Source organism: Camelus dromedarius, chromosome 7 (assembly GCF_036321535.1).
Source record: "Camelus dromedarius isolate mCamDro1 chromosome 7, mCamDro1.pat, whole genome shotgun sequence".
In the NCBI taxonomy this organism is placed as follows: Eukaryota; Metazoa; Chordata; class Mammalia; order Artiodactyla; family Camelidae; genus Camelus; species Camelus dromedarius.
In genome coordinates this window covers 4,076,471-4,093,715 of record NC_087442.1, presented here as the reverse complement: position 1 = coordinate 4,093,715, position 17,245 = coordinate 4,076,471, and the positions used below count along the sequence as shown (strand labels likewise).

The 17,245-nt window shown below is 37.9% G+C and overlaps 1 protein-coding gene across 1 annotated transcript in view; it reads right to left on the bottom strand.

The window, feature by feature from the left end:
- XRCC2 (X-ray repair cross complementing 2) overlaps nt 1–17,245 on the bottom strand; it is a 160,368-nt gene that overhangs the window by 100,951 nt on the left and 42,172 nt on the right. The window contains exon 3 of the transcript XR_010381518.1: nt 9,148–9,190. The gene's annotated coding sequence lies outside the window, so the exon portion shown is untranslated. The remainder of the gene's footprint in view (nt 1–9,147; nt 9,191–17,245) is intronic.

The window sequence follows — 17,245 nt, the reverse complement described above, 5'->3', positions numbered from 1 at the left end:
CTCCCACTGGAGGGCCTTTGCACTCACTGCTACCTCTCCTCAGAATGTTCTCTCCCCAGGCCTTCATTTACAAGACTCCCTCACTGCATTCAGGGCTCTGCTGAAATGTCAGCTCCTCAGGGATGCCTTCCTTCACCATTGTACCTAAGATGGCAACTTCATCATCACCTATCACCTCTTCCTCCTTTACTTTCCCTGACAGCACTTGTTTCCATCTGACATTATATTTCAGCGTTTGCTGTTATCTGTTTACTGCCCATCCCCACCCCATCTTGTTCCCTGCAGACCTGCACTAGCTCGAACACTCTGGCCATCTCATATGCTCGGTACATTCAGTCTTGGTTGAATGGATGAATTCTGAAACTACTCATGCTTTCCACTGCTAAGTTTGAGTGAAGAGTCTGTGCTAGCAATGGCATAACCTGAGTGATAAGGTAAAGGATAAAAGAACTCCATTCCAGAGAACAGCATCCAAACACGGAATGCCCCAAGCGGTGTGTGGGAAGAGGTGTGGAGCTGGGCAGCAGAGCTCAAGGAAGTGGGCCACAAGAGAGTCAAAAGGAGAAAGTCAATTTTGGGAACTTTAAAATTATGAACTTCATTTTTAATTCTACGTTTAGATGATGAGAGAGAAGTGAAGGGGGTTTAGAAGATTTAGATGGTTTTGTTGATATTATTGCCATCGTACTCATCATTTTGCTCAAGAAAATTTGTTAACTACTTACTGATATACAGTGTTTTTCTGTTTTGCTACAAAACACAAGCTAAACCAATATAGGCAGTAGAATAACAAAATGAAGTAGAATTACTAAATGGAGCAAGGGAATAAAGAAAATTAGATCAATGCAGCCAAAGGCAGAGGGGAAAAGAGAAAACCCATAAAAAGCAAGATGAACAGAAAACATGAAGATATTAAAAATTAGGCCAGCCGTACTAAGGATCATTAAAAATTTTAATAGATTAAATTCTATTAAAATACAAAGAACCTCAGATTGCACTTAAAAAGTTATAAGCTTTTTATAAGACATACATCTAAATAGAAAACAGGAAGATGTTAAAAATCAGACCAGCCATATCAAGGATCATTAAAAATTTAAATAGACTAAGTAAAAAATTAAATAGACCAAATTCTATTAAGAAACAAAAAATCTTAGATTGCATTGTAAAAAGTTACATGCTTTTTATATATCCAAAACAAAATTCCATAGGAGGGTTGAAAATTCAGGGACAGATAAAGGCAAGAAAAAACAAAGAAAGTAGGACTTGCAAAAGTATTAATGTGCAAAAGCACGAATGGCACTAAAATAGATGTTTATGTTAATAAAAGATACTCATTTAGAAGATATAACAATAATGATTATGAATTGGGCAACGTAGCTTTAAAGTCATAAAGCAAAAACTGTTAGAAACACTAAAATTTGACAAGGCAATAAATAGCAAGTAGAGAAACTAAAATGTTTTTTAAAAATTTAAAAATTAAGTAAATAAGGAAAAGAAATCTATTATAACTTTGTATCAATAAATTTGAAAATACAGACATGATTGGTTCAAAAATATTTTAGGAAAACATGAATAAACCAATAAGTATAGGAAAAAACTGAAAATGTAGTCATAGATTTACCTCTCCAAAATACTCTGAGCCAGCTTCATGTTATAATGGGTAAATTCTATCAAATCTTCCAAAGAAATATAGATAGTACACTTTTTTTGTTATTCAACCATTACAGATAATAGGGGAAAAAAAACAAAACAGAAAGAATTTCAATTCATTGTACAAGGCTAGCATAACCTCAGTCAAAAAATTCACCGAAGATACAAAAGGGAAAATTGCAAACAAAGGTGCAAAAATGCCAAATGAAATATCAGCAAATCAAATACAGCAATCAATTAAAAGGTTAGTAAATACCATAAGATTTCACTTGTATGTGGAATCTAAACAAATGAATGAACAAAGTAGAACAGAAACAGATTCACAGATTCGGAGAACAAGCTAGTGGATGTCAGAGAGCTGTGAAGTGGAGCAATGGGCGAAATAGGCAAGGGGATTACAAGGCACAGACTTTAATAAATGCTGGAGTGGGTGTGGATAAAAGAGAACCCCCTACATTGCTGGTGGGAATGTAAATTGGTGCAGCCACTAAGGAGAACAGTACAGAGATTCTTTAAAAAACTAAAAACAGACTTACCCCCTGATCCAACAGTCCCACTCCTGGGCATATATCCAGAGGGAACTCTAAGTCAAAAAGACACCTGCACCCCAATGTGCACTGCAGCACTATATACAATAACCAAGACATAGAAGCAACCTAAATGTCCACTGACAGATGACTGGATAAAGCAGCTGTGGTGTATTTATACAATGGAATACTACTCAGCCATAATAAAGAATGAAATAATGACACTCGCAGCAACATGGATGCACCTAGAGATTATCATACTAAGTGAATTAAGTCAGACAGAGAGAGACAAATACGTATCACTTATATGTGGAATCTAAAAAAAATGATACCAATGTACTTATTTACAAGATAGAAACAGACACACACATAGAAAACAAACTTATGGTTATCAAAGGGGAAAGGGAGTTGGGGAGGGATAAATTAGGAGTCTGGGATTAGCAGGTATAAACTACTGCATATAAAACAGACAAATAATAAGGTCCTGCTGTATAGCACAAGGAACTATATTCAATATCTTGTAATAAAACATAATGGAAAATAACATTAAAAAATATACATGCATATAACTGAATCACTTTGCTGTACACCAGAAACTAACACAACATTGTAAATCAACTAGATTTCAATAAAAATAAATAAATAAATAGATAAGTAAATAAATGGCACAAACTTCCAGTTATGGGAATGCAATATACGGGAAAGGGAATACTGTTGGTAATGTTGTAGTAACTTTAAATGGTGACCTTTGGTAACTAGTCTTATTGTGGTGATCATGAAATGTATATAAATGTTAAATCACTATGTTATATACCTGAAATTATTGTAACATTGTATGTCAATTATCCTTCAATAAAAAATAAAAATAAAAAAATGATTAGTATGCCAGGAGACATAAAGCTGTGACATCTACTACCAATGTAATTCACTATATTATCAGAGAAGAGCAGGAAACAAAAGTATTTCAACAGATGCAACACCCAGTCCTGAAAACACGTGGAGACCTAGGAACAGGCACATCTCCTTCACTGTGATAAAGCAGGCGACACAGATGCCGTACTTAACAGTGAAAAGACCAAGCCAGGAACGGGACAGGAACGCTGGTTTCATGACCACTGTCACTGTTTCACTGCCGGCCCCAGCCAACGGGGTAAAACGAGGAGAGTGGATGAATCTACAGAAGGAAGTAGCCTACTTATTACTGCTGACAGATGGCAGCACTGGCCACGCACAAAATCTGTGAAAACCCAGTGACAAACTAAAAGACTTTCAGATAAAAAAGGCACAGTGGGATAACCAGTTACGAGTAAACGCAAACACTGACACCCATGACTATAAAAACGATAAATTAGAAAATCTAGTGGAACAGAATTCTACTCAATAGCAAAAACAAAACAACAAAAACATAAAACCCAAATCCACAAAACACACACAAAAAAAGTATTTAGGAATAAGCATAATAATAAATATGTTACTTGTGTTACTGGTGAAGAACTCTCCAAAACTTACTCAAGAACATGAATTATACCTGAAAAAATGGAGATTTATTTTGGTTTCTAGACAGGAAAGACTCATTACTATGAGGATACTAATTCTTTTGAAACTGTTCCATAAATTCAATACAATTTAAGAGAAAACCCTAATGAAATTTTAGTTGTGTCTTTATAAGTTGATTCTAAAGCTTATTTGGAACAGTAGAGCGTGGAAGAACAGCAACTATACTCTTAAAAAAAGGATGATGGCAGGGGAACTTTTCCTCTAAAACGTCAAAATTTACTACGCAGCTACAGCAATTAAAACTGGCACAGAAAGAAATAAGAATCAAACAAAATAAATTAGAAACAAGTCAGTTCATAGTAGGAACTTAGCATTTGATAAAGATTAAATTCCAAATTAGGAAAAATAAGGCAAATAATTTTTTTCTTCTTTTTAAAATTGAGGTATAATTGACCTATAACATGGTATTAGTTTCATGAAGTAAAGATTTAAACATTAGAAATACAACTACAAAAATACTGGAAGAAAATGCAAAAGGTTATTTTTGTCATTTGGGGGCATAAGGATGGCTCCTCTCCTGCAAGTCACCACACAGAAACCATAAAGAAAAGATTGTTAGATTTGGCTACAGAAAAAGGTGTAAGCCTCTGTTCAGTGGGAGGTATCATAAATAACATTAAAAGATGACCATCCAGGAAAAGCATGTAATGAATAAAAAAATCTTAAGAGCCAACATTATTACAGGGGCTATTATATGCCAGGAATTGTGTTAAGTATTTCACACAAATTATCTAATTACAATGGATACGTATTATTATTGTTATTCTACTTGACAGGTGGGAAAACTGAAGTTTAGATAGGTCACATATGTACTAAAAGGGCTGCTATCTGTAATAGGCTGCGTTGTTCGGGACTCCCATTCTCTGGCCCCATCATTCCTCAGACATTTGAACCCAATCAGCTAACTAAAGCTTTGAAGCTTTGGAGCTAGAGAAGAATGGACATTACCTTTGGGTTTAGAAAGCTTCAATGATGTGAATTTGAAGTTTCCTTCAAATGTTCAATCATCAGTGTTTCTGGCTACATAAAGAAAACCTAATTCCAGAAGGATCAAACAGAGAAAAGCAGAGGTAAAACATAAAAGGAGAAAAGTTTTGACGTAACTGTTGGGTCCCTGGAAGCACTTGTGCCTGAGTTTAGAGCTACTCCTGGACTCCCAGTGGTGAGAGCACGTGTCCCAGTCCCCTCTTTTCATAAGCTAATTCGAATGGGTTACCTGACCCTTAGCATACAAGGTCCACAGTACAGAAAGACTCCACCTACTAATTAAGGAAGAAAAAGACAAATCAACAGCACAACAACAAAGAATGTGATTAGAAACTCAGTGAAGAAATATTGGGGGGGGGGTCCAAGCCCCTCTGCGGTGGAGGACCGGACACTGTTTCTGTCTGCTCCTCTTGAGCTCTCCGCATTGCGAAGAGCCACACAGATCATCCACAGTTAGTGTCCAGTGGCCATCTGTGTGTACGGATGGTTTATCTTGGGATCACTTCTGCCTTACCACATGACCTCTTATTTGGCTCTACGAAATAATCTTCCTTAAATGTGGAGGTAGAAAGCAGGAGAAATCATTGATAGTATTTTGTTTCTGAAACATCAAGGGACTGAGATAAGATTACCCCCACGTGGCTTCTGTTAGCACCGTGGAGGTACAGGGGCTTAAGTGTGCTTCAGGAGCGGTGCTGGTCGTTAACTGGCACCTTCCCACAAAGTCCTGACTGTCCTCCCACGTGGCTTATCGCAGAGCCTGTAATGAAGCTGACAGCTCCTCGAGGCATGATTTTCCTTCCTTAAAGCATGGCTTCTTTGGAATAGAATCAATTACAGAGTTTTATTTTATTTCATCTCTACAAATTGGTTGTGGAATGATGCTTCTTTGGTGTCAGGGGCAAAAAAAAAGGTCCCTGGATGAGAGACTGATATAAAGCAGAGAAAGGAATGTCATCGCTGAATAAGTGGCACAGATTGCGACCCGTGGCAGTTCAGTGCAAAAGTTTATTGCAAACCTAATCTGTGCTCAGCATTACGGAGGATTCAAAAATGGGCAGAAAACCTAACTGCTTTCAAAAAGCTTTCAGTCTAGTTTGGGAAAGAAGAGAGGGGACAGGGAAGCAACAGTGGCCATCTCTGATTCACTGATGGAGAGGGGGAGGATGGAGACAGGACAACGAGGAGGTAACTGACAGTGAGGAGGTAACTGACAGTTTGTTCTAGAAGTGGAGATACCAAAAGCATATTTTAGACACTTGCTCCTTCAGTACAGGAAGGAGGAAGTTAAAGATGAGGGCAGATATACATATATATATATATATATTTATATATTTGCCAACCTGAATTTAATACTAGTTCATTTTATTTCTTTAAACATAATGTGTTGGACTAGAAGCAATGACAGTCCATTAGCAGTGAATACTCGTCATGCCCAGTTTCACTCAAAGGAACCAGGGCTCCTCAGAAAACTGTTGTTCCAGGTATGGGGCAGAAAAAGACTAATATAGACAAATCAAAAGGGCACAGAGTAAGTTTGAAAAGAAATGCTGATTAAATCTGGGATAATTTTAGCATTAAAAAAAACTAGGACCGCATTGGATTGAAACTCATCAAACGTAATAACAATCCATGAATTCATAATGATACTCAAAAATTATTTTCATAGTTATATTATGAGGTGGCTTAGAGAATCAATTTGATATAAAGAAAGGGAAGGAATCAAGTACTTATCCTGCCTTTCCAAACATGAGGGGGAAATTCTCTATAAGGATTACGGCTAACACATGCCAAAGAAAGTGAAAATGTTAGAATACCCACTTAGGAACCCCTCATGAAACAATCATTCCAGGCAAAGATTATTAATGTCTGCTAAAACTATTAGGTAAAGTTAATGGGGGAACTTTATAATGCATGCACCAGACTGACAACATTTGACCTCATTGATCAATTTTAACATCACTGAAATTGGACAGTTAGACATTTGTGACTCCAGAGTAAGATGCAAAAGAAAGTTCATAGAACCACCTATAAACTATTCTTGGAAAAATACCCAAACCTGATTCTCATGGAGCTTCTAGATTTTACTTCGAGTTTACAGAAAATACAGGAGCAAGAGGAACACGTCAGAGAACACCTTGAGGATATAATCTCACAGCTAAACACAATGTTCTGCCTGGACTAGACTGAGTCACACAAACTCAAAGGCATTTTTGAGGCATTGTGTGAATGCGAACCTGCCTAGATACTGGGTGATACCAAGGAATTATTAGCTATTTAGTTGAATGTAGTAATAGTTTAATGGTTACATTTTAAAAAAAAACTTTATATTTTAATTACACAGTAAAGCACTTAGAAGTGAAATATGTCTGAGATTTGCTTTAAAATGCTCCAGTAAAAAGAAAAAAAATGGAGGTGAGGGCTAGATTAAAAAGAAGGGCAGAATGTAGAGAATTATTTGATAGATGTATGGAGCTTATACTATTCCACTTCTGTGAATTTTTGAGAATTTTCATAATAGAGCTTTTCTTTCTTTTTTTTTTTCTAAACCAGTTTCTCTATGATTTTTTCCAGGGAGGTTATGCAGTTCACTCTATCTTAAAGTACCTTTGGAGATAAAGTAATCCAAGCTTCTCAGCACAGTTTTCCAAAATAAAGATAAGCCATTGACCCCAACACTCACCACCCACCAGGAGGAATTTTGCTAGGTCAAGCATCCTTGTGGAGCCTGGAACCCCGGGGGTTAACAGCCTGTGCCCCGCAGCTGAGCGCGGAGCGGCCCCACAGCTGCCAGCAATTAGGCTAGCTGGCAGTCCCCTTAGGAAACTCCCGCCGCCTGATTAGGACTAATTGCTAGCCAGCATCTAAGTCCCCAATCGATAGAAATGGAAATCCATTAGGGAAAGGCAGGGCCGAGGGAGGCTGCCTTCTGGTGAGTATGCACGTACCAGGCGATGCCAGCGTTGTTTACTAGTATTTACGGAGTACTCCAAAATGCACCCCATTTCTGCAGTGTTCCTGGAAAATTACACTGTGAGAGACACTCCCATAGTTTCCTTTAGACCCCCAAAGAGAGTCTTCTTTCCCCCCTGATTTTGGTCTATAACTGAGAGAAGCCTGTTTCCGCCAAGAACGGCACTATGGCAGTAGTTTCTTGGAGAGAGAAATCACGTGTCCGGGAGCGTGGCCGAGGGCAGGGCTGCGTGGGAAGCTGGGGAAACGCTTCGCGCAGGGGCGGGACTTCAGCTGAGCTTTTGAGTTTGCCCAAAGCAGTTATTCTGCATCAAGTAAGTTCAGGTCTGAGACTCCTTGGCAGCTACTGAAAAAACTCACTTCAGATCCTTGCCAGTTTCAAATTTGTGACCGGACACCAGAGAGGATGGTAGTTTTAACCCGAACCATTTCAATTGACTGCATGCTAGGTTCTGAGAATCCAGAGATGGGTAAGATGTGGTCCTTACATGCAAGGAATCCTACAATCCATGCAAATTCAAAACCAAAAAACGGATCGCAGAGAGACTATTTAAACTGCCTGCTTATGCTTTTAAACCCCCACCGCCACATTTTCTCATTTTAATTGAATTTTTTGTTAAAACGAACCACACATATGCACAAGGAGTTTTGAGTTTGAACTTATTTTGAAATTTAAGGATATTAAAATGAAGTATGGATTGTATTATTTGAGAAAATAACGTTTGTGAGCTTACTCTGGATAAGTTTCACAAGTAGGACAAAGGTCCTTGCTTATCCTGTGTTCAGAAACTTAAAGTTCTTCCATATATTGTACATAAAGACTAGATTAAATTCAAGCTGTGAATTTGTTTCTCCAGAAATAACATGCCTCTTTTAAAGAGCTTATGAAAATTAGACAAGAGAAGAACCACACTATTATTTTGCAGCTTCATGCAGAGGCAAATTCTTATTCCTCTTGCATTAAGAGTACAAATGTCTGAAATGTATTAAAGAAAAACTATTGTTAAAAAAAGGATTACTATGTATTCTTAACTTATTGTTTACCTCAAATACAATCTAGAACTTTTAAAAGCAGTTCAGAATATTCATTTGCTTTAAAATCAGATTCATTAAAGAAACTCAAACATCAGCAACTCATTGAAGTCGCTGTGTATACATGAAAGTAATAAACTGCATTTCTGTTAAAACAGTCTAAGATTCTGTTTTTCCCAGAGTAGTACCATAATGCTGTTCAACTTACACTTGAGATGATTTCAAACGCCATAACCACATTATACAGAAGTCTTTAAACTTCCTAGAGGGCTCTTTTTTTTTTTTTTTCAGGATAAGCAATGAGGCGGGGACAGGAAGCCCAGATGGAATGATCTCGATCATGCTGTACAGTTATGTGTCTACGGTTACTGGTATCCAAACTGTGCATTTAGAAGACTGTTCGACAGGAGTGAATTCTTACCGTTATGCGGTGTTGCTGCACTGGGATGCGGTCAAGCAGGAGCCTGAAAGTGACAGGTAAATTTCAGTGACTGGGCGCAGGGAACCAACAAGAGAACAGAACTTTTTTAAGTGCTTTTTTTTTTCAGAGTGTTTCCATAAAATAGCCCAAATTCAGAGTAAGGAGACTGGTTTTGTAAACTACAGAGGAAAACAAATCTCATTGCTCTATGCTCAGAATTCGCACTTAGTCATTTGACCCAGAGGAGGACAAGCATCACTTCCTTATTATATGGGCCAGGAAAAGCGGGAAGAAGGGAGAGAAAGTGATTTGCCCAAGATTACACAGTTGACTGAGGGCAGAGCGGGCCCGAGAGCCTGATTCTCTGTTTCTAGTCCACTGCTCACCCTTTACCGTTCTTTTGTCTTTGCTATTTTTTCCTAAATTGGTCTCTTTATTTCCTTTTTCCCCCATTCCCTATTTATCCTTTATCTCAGTTGGATGCTTTTGATTTCTTCCCTCTCCTTTTTCTTCTCTTTCCTTTTTAATTATGTAAACCTCCTACAGCCCAGGACTAGTTGGGCTGCCTGAAGGTCTGGGTACGAGAAGGCCTTGACAAAGGCATTAACAAGTGTGTCAGGTACTGGAGACTCCGCTACCTCAAAACTGCAGAACAATTTTACTATTTAGTAACTAGAGTCCCATTTTAGTAACAAGAATTTCACTTACACTTGATGTATTTGATTATGTTTAATTTTATGAAGTTAACAAGGAAGAACTCTAAAATAAAAATCTACAAAAATCACATTCTATTTTTACCTAACTTTTAAAAAAGTCCTCGTATTTCAGGAGCTCTGGCAATCAAAGCTTAAAGTGGAGAACTCTGAAATCCAGTTGACACTCACATTGCTCCATTCTTAGGAATACTTCCCGTTCCTTCGTAGGGGAGACCTCGCTGGCTACTTGTTATTCCACTTTGATTCCATTGTCCTTATTTGAACTCTGTCATTCTGAGAATCCCAAAATCTTCCTTAAAGCCATGGTTTAGTTTCACAGTGAATAGGATTTTAGCCTTAAAAACATTCAACCCACTGTATGAAGTTACATGATAGCAGTAGACTCAAGAGTTAACGGGAAACAAAGGCTCAGAAGAGTCACACTGAAGTAACAAAGCAGGGAACTTGGGACAAGTCCTGAGCGCTCTCAGATGAATATAAAGAGGATCTGCGGAGTTCTCTCCCCGGCAAGGCAACTTCAACACTAAAAATCTGAAATCCTGGCAAAACACCCATCTTTCACATGAGTAAAGCAGAACAGTCTTTAAAAATTAGGTAGTATCTTTCCACTATTTAACCACTCTCACATGGTACCTTTTCAGTTTTATTTTTTAACAGCTTTATCATGAGATCATAGCCTCATTTAAAATATACAATCAATGGGTTTTAGTGTATTCACAGAGTTGTGCAGCCATCATCACATTTTTACAGTCTCATCAACCCAAAAACAAATGTCACACCCACTTTCCCCCCAGCTCCCAACCCTAGTCAATCACTAATCTGTTTCTTATCTTTATAGATTTGCCCATTCTGGACATTTCATATAAATGAAACCGTACAACGTGTGGCCTCTTGTGACTGGCTCCTTTCACTTAGCACAGTGTTTTCAAGGGTTATCCGGGTTATGGCATGTATCAGTACTACACGGGAAGAGTTCATTCCTTTTCATTGTCAAATAATATGACATTATATGTATATAAAATAGATAAACAACAAAGTCTTCTTTTTCTTTTTCCATTAAAAAACCCCCAATTTTGGACTTGAATAAATGATAAATAAATTTCTATCATGTTTGGATACTTATACATTCTTTTTTTATTGAGGTATAATTGACATATAACATTATATTAGTTTCAGGTTTACAACATAATGATTTGATATTTGTATATATTGTGAAATGATCACCACAATAAGTTTAGTTAACATCTGTCAACATACATAGTTTAAAAAAATGTTTTTCTTGTGGTAAGAACTTAAGATTTACTCTCTTAGCAATTTTCTAATATGTAATACAGTATTTAAAAAATTTTAAACTTATTCTTAATATAATTTGGGGGGGAGGTAATGAGGTTTATTTATTCATTTTATTTTTAGAGGAGGTACTAGGGATTGAACCCAGGACCTTGTGCATGCTAAGCGCACACTCTACCACTTGCGCTATCCCCTCCCCCTTGTAATACAGTATTATTAACTATAGTCACTATGCTGTACATTACATCCCTATGACTTACTTTATAATTGGTACCTTTAGACTCCCTTTACCCATTTTGTCCAACGCTCAACCACCAGTTCTGGCAACCACCAATCTGTTCTCTGTTTCTAAGAGCTTGTTTTTATTTGTTTGCTTTGTTTTGTTTATATTCCACATAATTGAGATCATAAAATATTTGTCTTTCTCTGTTTGACTTATTTCACTTAGCTTAATGCTCCCAAAGTCCATCCATGTTGTCACAAATGATGAGATTTCATTCTTTTTTATGTCTGAATATCTATGTCACATTTTCTTTATCCATTCATCAATAGACATTTAGTTTGTTTCCATATGTTGGCTATTGTAAATAATGCTACAATGAACAGAGGGCTGCATATATCTTTTTGAGTTAGAGTTTTCATGTTCTTTGGATAAATACCCAGAAGTGGAATTGCTGGATCATACAGTGGTTCTATTTTTAGTTTTCTGAGGAACTTCCATACTGTTTTCTATTTTGGCTGCACCAATTAACATTACCAACAGTGCACTAGGGTTCCCTTTTCTCCACATCCTCGCCAATTCTTATTTCTTGTCATGTTGATAATAGCCATTCTAATAGGTCTGAGGTGGTATCTCATTTCAGCTTTGATTTGCATTCCCCTGATGATTAGTGATGTTGAGCATCTTTTCATACACTTTGTTGGCCATCTGTATGTATGTCTTCTTTGGGAAAATGTCTATTTAGATCTTCCGCCCATTTTAAAATCAGATTATCTGTTTTGTTTTTGCTATTGAGTTGTATGAGTTCTTTACACATTTTGGATATTAACACCTTATCAGATATATGACTTGCAAATATTTTCTCCCATTCATTAGGCTGCCTTTTCATCTTGTTGAAAGTTTTCTTTGCTGTGCAGAAGCTTTTTAGTTTGATGCAGTCCCACTTGTTTATTTTTGCTTCTGTTGCCTTTGCTTTTTTGGTGTCAGATTTAAAGTCACCAAGACTGATGTCAAGGAGCTTATTGCCTATGTTTTCTTCCAGGAGTTCTACAGTTTCAGGTCTTACATTCAAGTCTTTAATCCATGTTGAGTTAATTTTTGTGTATGGTAATTTTTGTATATGGTATAAGATAGTGGTCCAGTTTCATTCTTTTGCATGTAGCTGTTCAGTTTTCCCAACACGATTTATTGAAGAGATTGTCCCTTCTCCATTGTACGTTCTTGGCTCCTTTGTTGTAAATTGATTGACTATGTATGTATGGGTTTATTTCTGGGCACTCTATTCTGTTCCACTGATCTATGTGTCTGTTTTTATGCTAATACCATATGTTTTGATTACCATATGTTTTGTAATATAGTTTCAAATCAGGGAGCATGATGCCTCTAGTGTTCTTTCTTTCTTTTTAAAAATTTTTAAATTGAAGCATAGTTTATTTACAGTGTTTTAGATGTACAGCAAAGTAATTCAGTTATATATATGTGTTCTTCTTTCTTAAGATTGCTTTAGCTATTGGGGTCTTCTGTGGTTCCACACAATTTTTCGGATTGTTCTATTTCTGTGAAAAGTGCCCTTGCAGTTTAATGGGGATTGCACTGAAGCTGCAGATTGTTTTGTATAGTGCTTTGTCAGTGTATAGGGCTTTCACCTCCTGGGTTAAATTTACGCTTAGATATTTTATTCTTTTTGATGCAACTGTAAATGGGATTGTTTTCGTACTTTCCCTTTCTGATAGTTTGTTGTTAGTGTATAGAAACAGCAGATTTTTATATATTGATTTTGTATCCTGCAACTTTACTGAATTTGTTATTAGCTCTAACAGTTTTTTTTTGTGTGTGTGGAGTCTCTAGGGTTTTCTATATATAATATCAAGTCATCTGCAACTAGTGACAGTTTTACTTCTTCCTTTCTGATTTGCATTGCTTTTAATTTTTCTTGAACATCTGCTCTGGCTAGGACTTCTAGCACTATGTTGAATAAAACTGCCAAGAATTGGCATCCTTTCTTGTTCCTGATCTTAAAGGAAAAGTTGAAAGCTTTTCACCGTTGAGTTGGATATTAGCTGGGGGCTTGTCATATATGGTCTTTATTACATTGAGGTATGGTCTCTCTATCTACTTGTTGAGAGCTTCTATTATGAACTGGATATTGAATTTTGTCAATTGAATTTTGTCAAATGCTTTTTATGCATTTATTGAGATGACTGAGTGATTTTTATCCTTCCTTTTATTAATGTGGTGTATCATATTGATTGATTGGAGGGTGTTGAACCATCCTTGCATGCCTGGAATAAACCCTATTGGATCGTGGTGTATGACCCTTGCAATGCACTGTTGGATTCAGTCTGCTGATATTTTCTTGAGGCTTTTCACCTCTGTTCGTCGGGGATATTGGCCTGTAATTTTCTTTTCTTGTGTATCCAGGGGAAAGCTGGCCTCATAAAGTAACTCTGGAAGTGTTCCCTCCTCTTCTGTTTCTTGGAAGGGTTGTTATTAATTTTTCAAATGTTTGGTAGAACCGTTCGGCTATTTTTTAAAATGATTTCTATTTCCTTATTGATATTCTTCATTTGATTAGACAGTGTGATCATACCTTGCTTAATCCTTTAATCCTTTTTTATTTTTTGGTTCTTTGAACATTTATAATATAGTTAATTTCATTTTTGCCTGCTAAGTCCAACATTTGGCCCCTCTCGTAGGCAGTTTCTGTTGCCTGATTTTTTTTCATGTGTATGAATCACACTTTTCTGTTTCTTTACATAATTGGTAATTTTTTGTTAAAAATTAATCATTTTAGGTAGTAGATTTTAGTAAGTCCAGTGCTAATTCCCCCTCTTTCTCCCCTCAAGGCCTGGGGTTTGTTGTTGTTGTTGTTGTTGTCTTTGTGCTTATTTTCTCAGTGACCTGGCTGGGCTATTTTACTAAAATCCGTTTTCCTTCACTATGTGCCCCGTCTGAAGTTGCTCATCAGAGGACACAGACTCAGGTGTACGTAGCCACCTCTCTTTTTCCTGATGCCTGTTAAGCTGTCTGCTGCTTTTGATGGCACACCCAACCATTGCTGGCAGATTGTCCTGCTGTTTTTAGTAATGCCCTGAGGCATACAGTTTGCCACATTCTGATTCAACTAAATTCAGACCCCTCTGCAGGAGTACTCTTTGAGGCTTGTTTTTGGGTTTTGCTCTTTTCCCAGTAGGCTCTTTTTGGCTGTCTCATTCTTTGGTTCAATCTGGTAAACTTCTAGCTGGTTTATAATTTACTTGTTGTTCTACTGAATTTACCAGCCTCCTCTTAAGTGCTTACTACTAAAATCTCCTTTATATGGGGGTGCACCCTTAGGCTAGAACTTCCTCAAATTCTGTTCCAAATAAAGTCAGGTCCCTTTGGGGCTCTCTACGCTTCCAGCCTGCCTCTGTCCCACTGCTCTGCAGCTTTTCTCAGAGTGGCAGTGCTAGCTTCTCCTGGAGCAACACCCCTGCTTCTTCAGCAGGACACTGGGTGGGGCAATAGCCCTTGATCTTCTTGGCTCTTCTCTTCTGGCATAAATCACCTGCACTTTAAGTGAGCTGGGGTGAAGGCTGTTGGAGACCCAGTGTTCTTGGCCTGTTGTGCCTGGGGGCTGAGCTTCCACCATATGAGTGGGTACTGGGTGGGGAAGAAAGACCTAGATCTCTCAGCCACTTGTGCCAGGAATCAAGCTTCTTCAAAAGGCATCTGGGGGAAAATAAGAAATGCTGGTGGCTTGTCCTTCATGGGAAGATACTGTAGCCTACAACTGGAAGCTGGAGAGAATAAGCCTTATGTTCTTGTCTGGGTTTGCCCAGGGCAGAGCTCCATCATCCTGAGATGGGCCAGGGAGAAGGGGAAAGGAAGTAGGTCATGGCTCAAGTGCTACAGACCCTCCCTGTTCTCTTGGAAAGATTTAGATTTTCTTGAATCAATGTTTCCTCATTTGTTGTATGCCCTTAGTGCACTTCCAGAGTAAAAGTAATTTTTACCAGTTATGGTGGTTTCACGGGAGAGGGTTTACAGAGCTCCTCAGGCCACTATTCCAGAAATCATCTCAATGGATTAGAATTACTTTTAAATTTTATGTGCTATTTGGAATGTAACTGTATCTTAAGATTTGGAAGGGACCTCTAATGTCAGTAAGATCAACCTTTCAATTAATGAAGACATACCTAAACATCCTTGATTCACAGTCCTTTAATCTTTGCTTGGTGACAATTTATGACTTCCTACACAGGTTTGATGCTAGACAGCTTAAGTTAATATAAGGTCATTTTGACCTGAAATATGCCAGCAACTGGTAACCGTTTTGAAAGCAAATAAATTGTGTAATCCATCTTGTTTTAAACAGTCCTTCAATTATTCAAGACCAGGCATCAAATCTCCCTTTACTCTTTTCTTTTGAAAATTAATTAACCAAAATTTCTTTAAATGGAGAAATTTCTGAACCTCTAAACACTATAGCCACTTTTTTAAAATGTCTCTCTTAAAATTGGTCTAAATTAAATGCAAAAACCTAAATGTGATCCAATTAAGTCAGTTTCTGAGGCCACTACTTTCAGTAAAGAGGTAAAGGAAGTAAATGGATGGATAAACAGGTCAATATAGATGGACAGATAATTACATCAGTGCCTTTCAACAATACCTTTGCTCAAACAGCAAAGGACAAAACTGGAGAGGAAGTGAACATAATATTCAAAGCTGGAATTTGGAGATCTCAGCTCTCCAACAAATTTCACTTGATTAAGTCCTTCAAAAACCTCTGGGTAAATGAAATGTGCCTCTCCCTTACTTGAGAAACAGGTGTGAGGTAAGGCAGAGAGGGGCCAGGAGAACAGTCTGGCTTCAGTGTCCACCTTGCATCAACACCAGCAGGAATGTGAACACAGCCTCTCTGGACGTGGCCGTCTGGGCGCCTCAGTAAGACAATTCAGAGCAGCACTGTGGGGAGAACTAACACAGGCACCGTGCTGGGGGGACGTGCTTACGTCTAGCCCAGGGGTTTGTATCCTAGCAGAAGTGGACGGCCAAGTTCTTCTGGTAGGGCTTAGACTTAAATGAATTTATATTTGATTTTAACTCAACTTAGCAATTGCTGTTCTTGGATAAATTATTTAATCTCTGAATTGCAGACTGCCAACTATTAAAAGAGGATACTGTTTTCAGAAGGTCGCTTGGTGGTTGGAGAGGGGGTTATAAGAAGGCATGTGAATGAAGTGTGTTGTAAGTGTTTATATCACACAGCTTTCTTAACCACACATACTGGTGAAGAGAAAGGATGCAGAGTCAAGGAGGCTATCCATGAAACGAGGAGAAGTTTTAGCTTGGACAATTAATATTTGAAAGCAGAAAAGGATGAGAGTGGCTGCAATCAGCATAGGTAGTTGAGGTGAAGAGACTGGGTGAAGGAGGCACAGAATTTGCTACTGACAGAGGCACAATCCCCTCAGTCTCAGCCTCGTGAAGGCCTAGACGAAGAAAGACCTTGAAGTTGTATGAAGTGTCTCCACCTGTGGCAAATCCGTATCAAGCCTATTTTGTGCGGGGTCCAAGCTCTGTGTTTGGAAGTGGCGAAGCAGAAAGGTTTCATTTTACCAACTCATCTCTTCTGGGTACTTTGTTCAATATGGCAATATTACCCCAGGTAGTTCCCTAGTTCCAGTGGAAACCAAAGAAGCATGAGGCCAGGTGAGGGGATTTTTTTAGGGGAGAATCCAAATTCTTATTCAGATGTCTCCTTATATCAGTACAGAAGTGGGCTTAGCATTTAATTTTTTTTCTTTAATGAAGACAAAAGAAGGATCACAGTGAAACCACTCACAAAGCTTTCAAGGTCTTAGGTAACCAGAGAAGCTCGTAAGGAGGC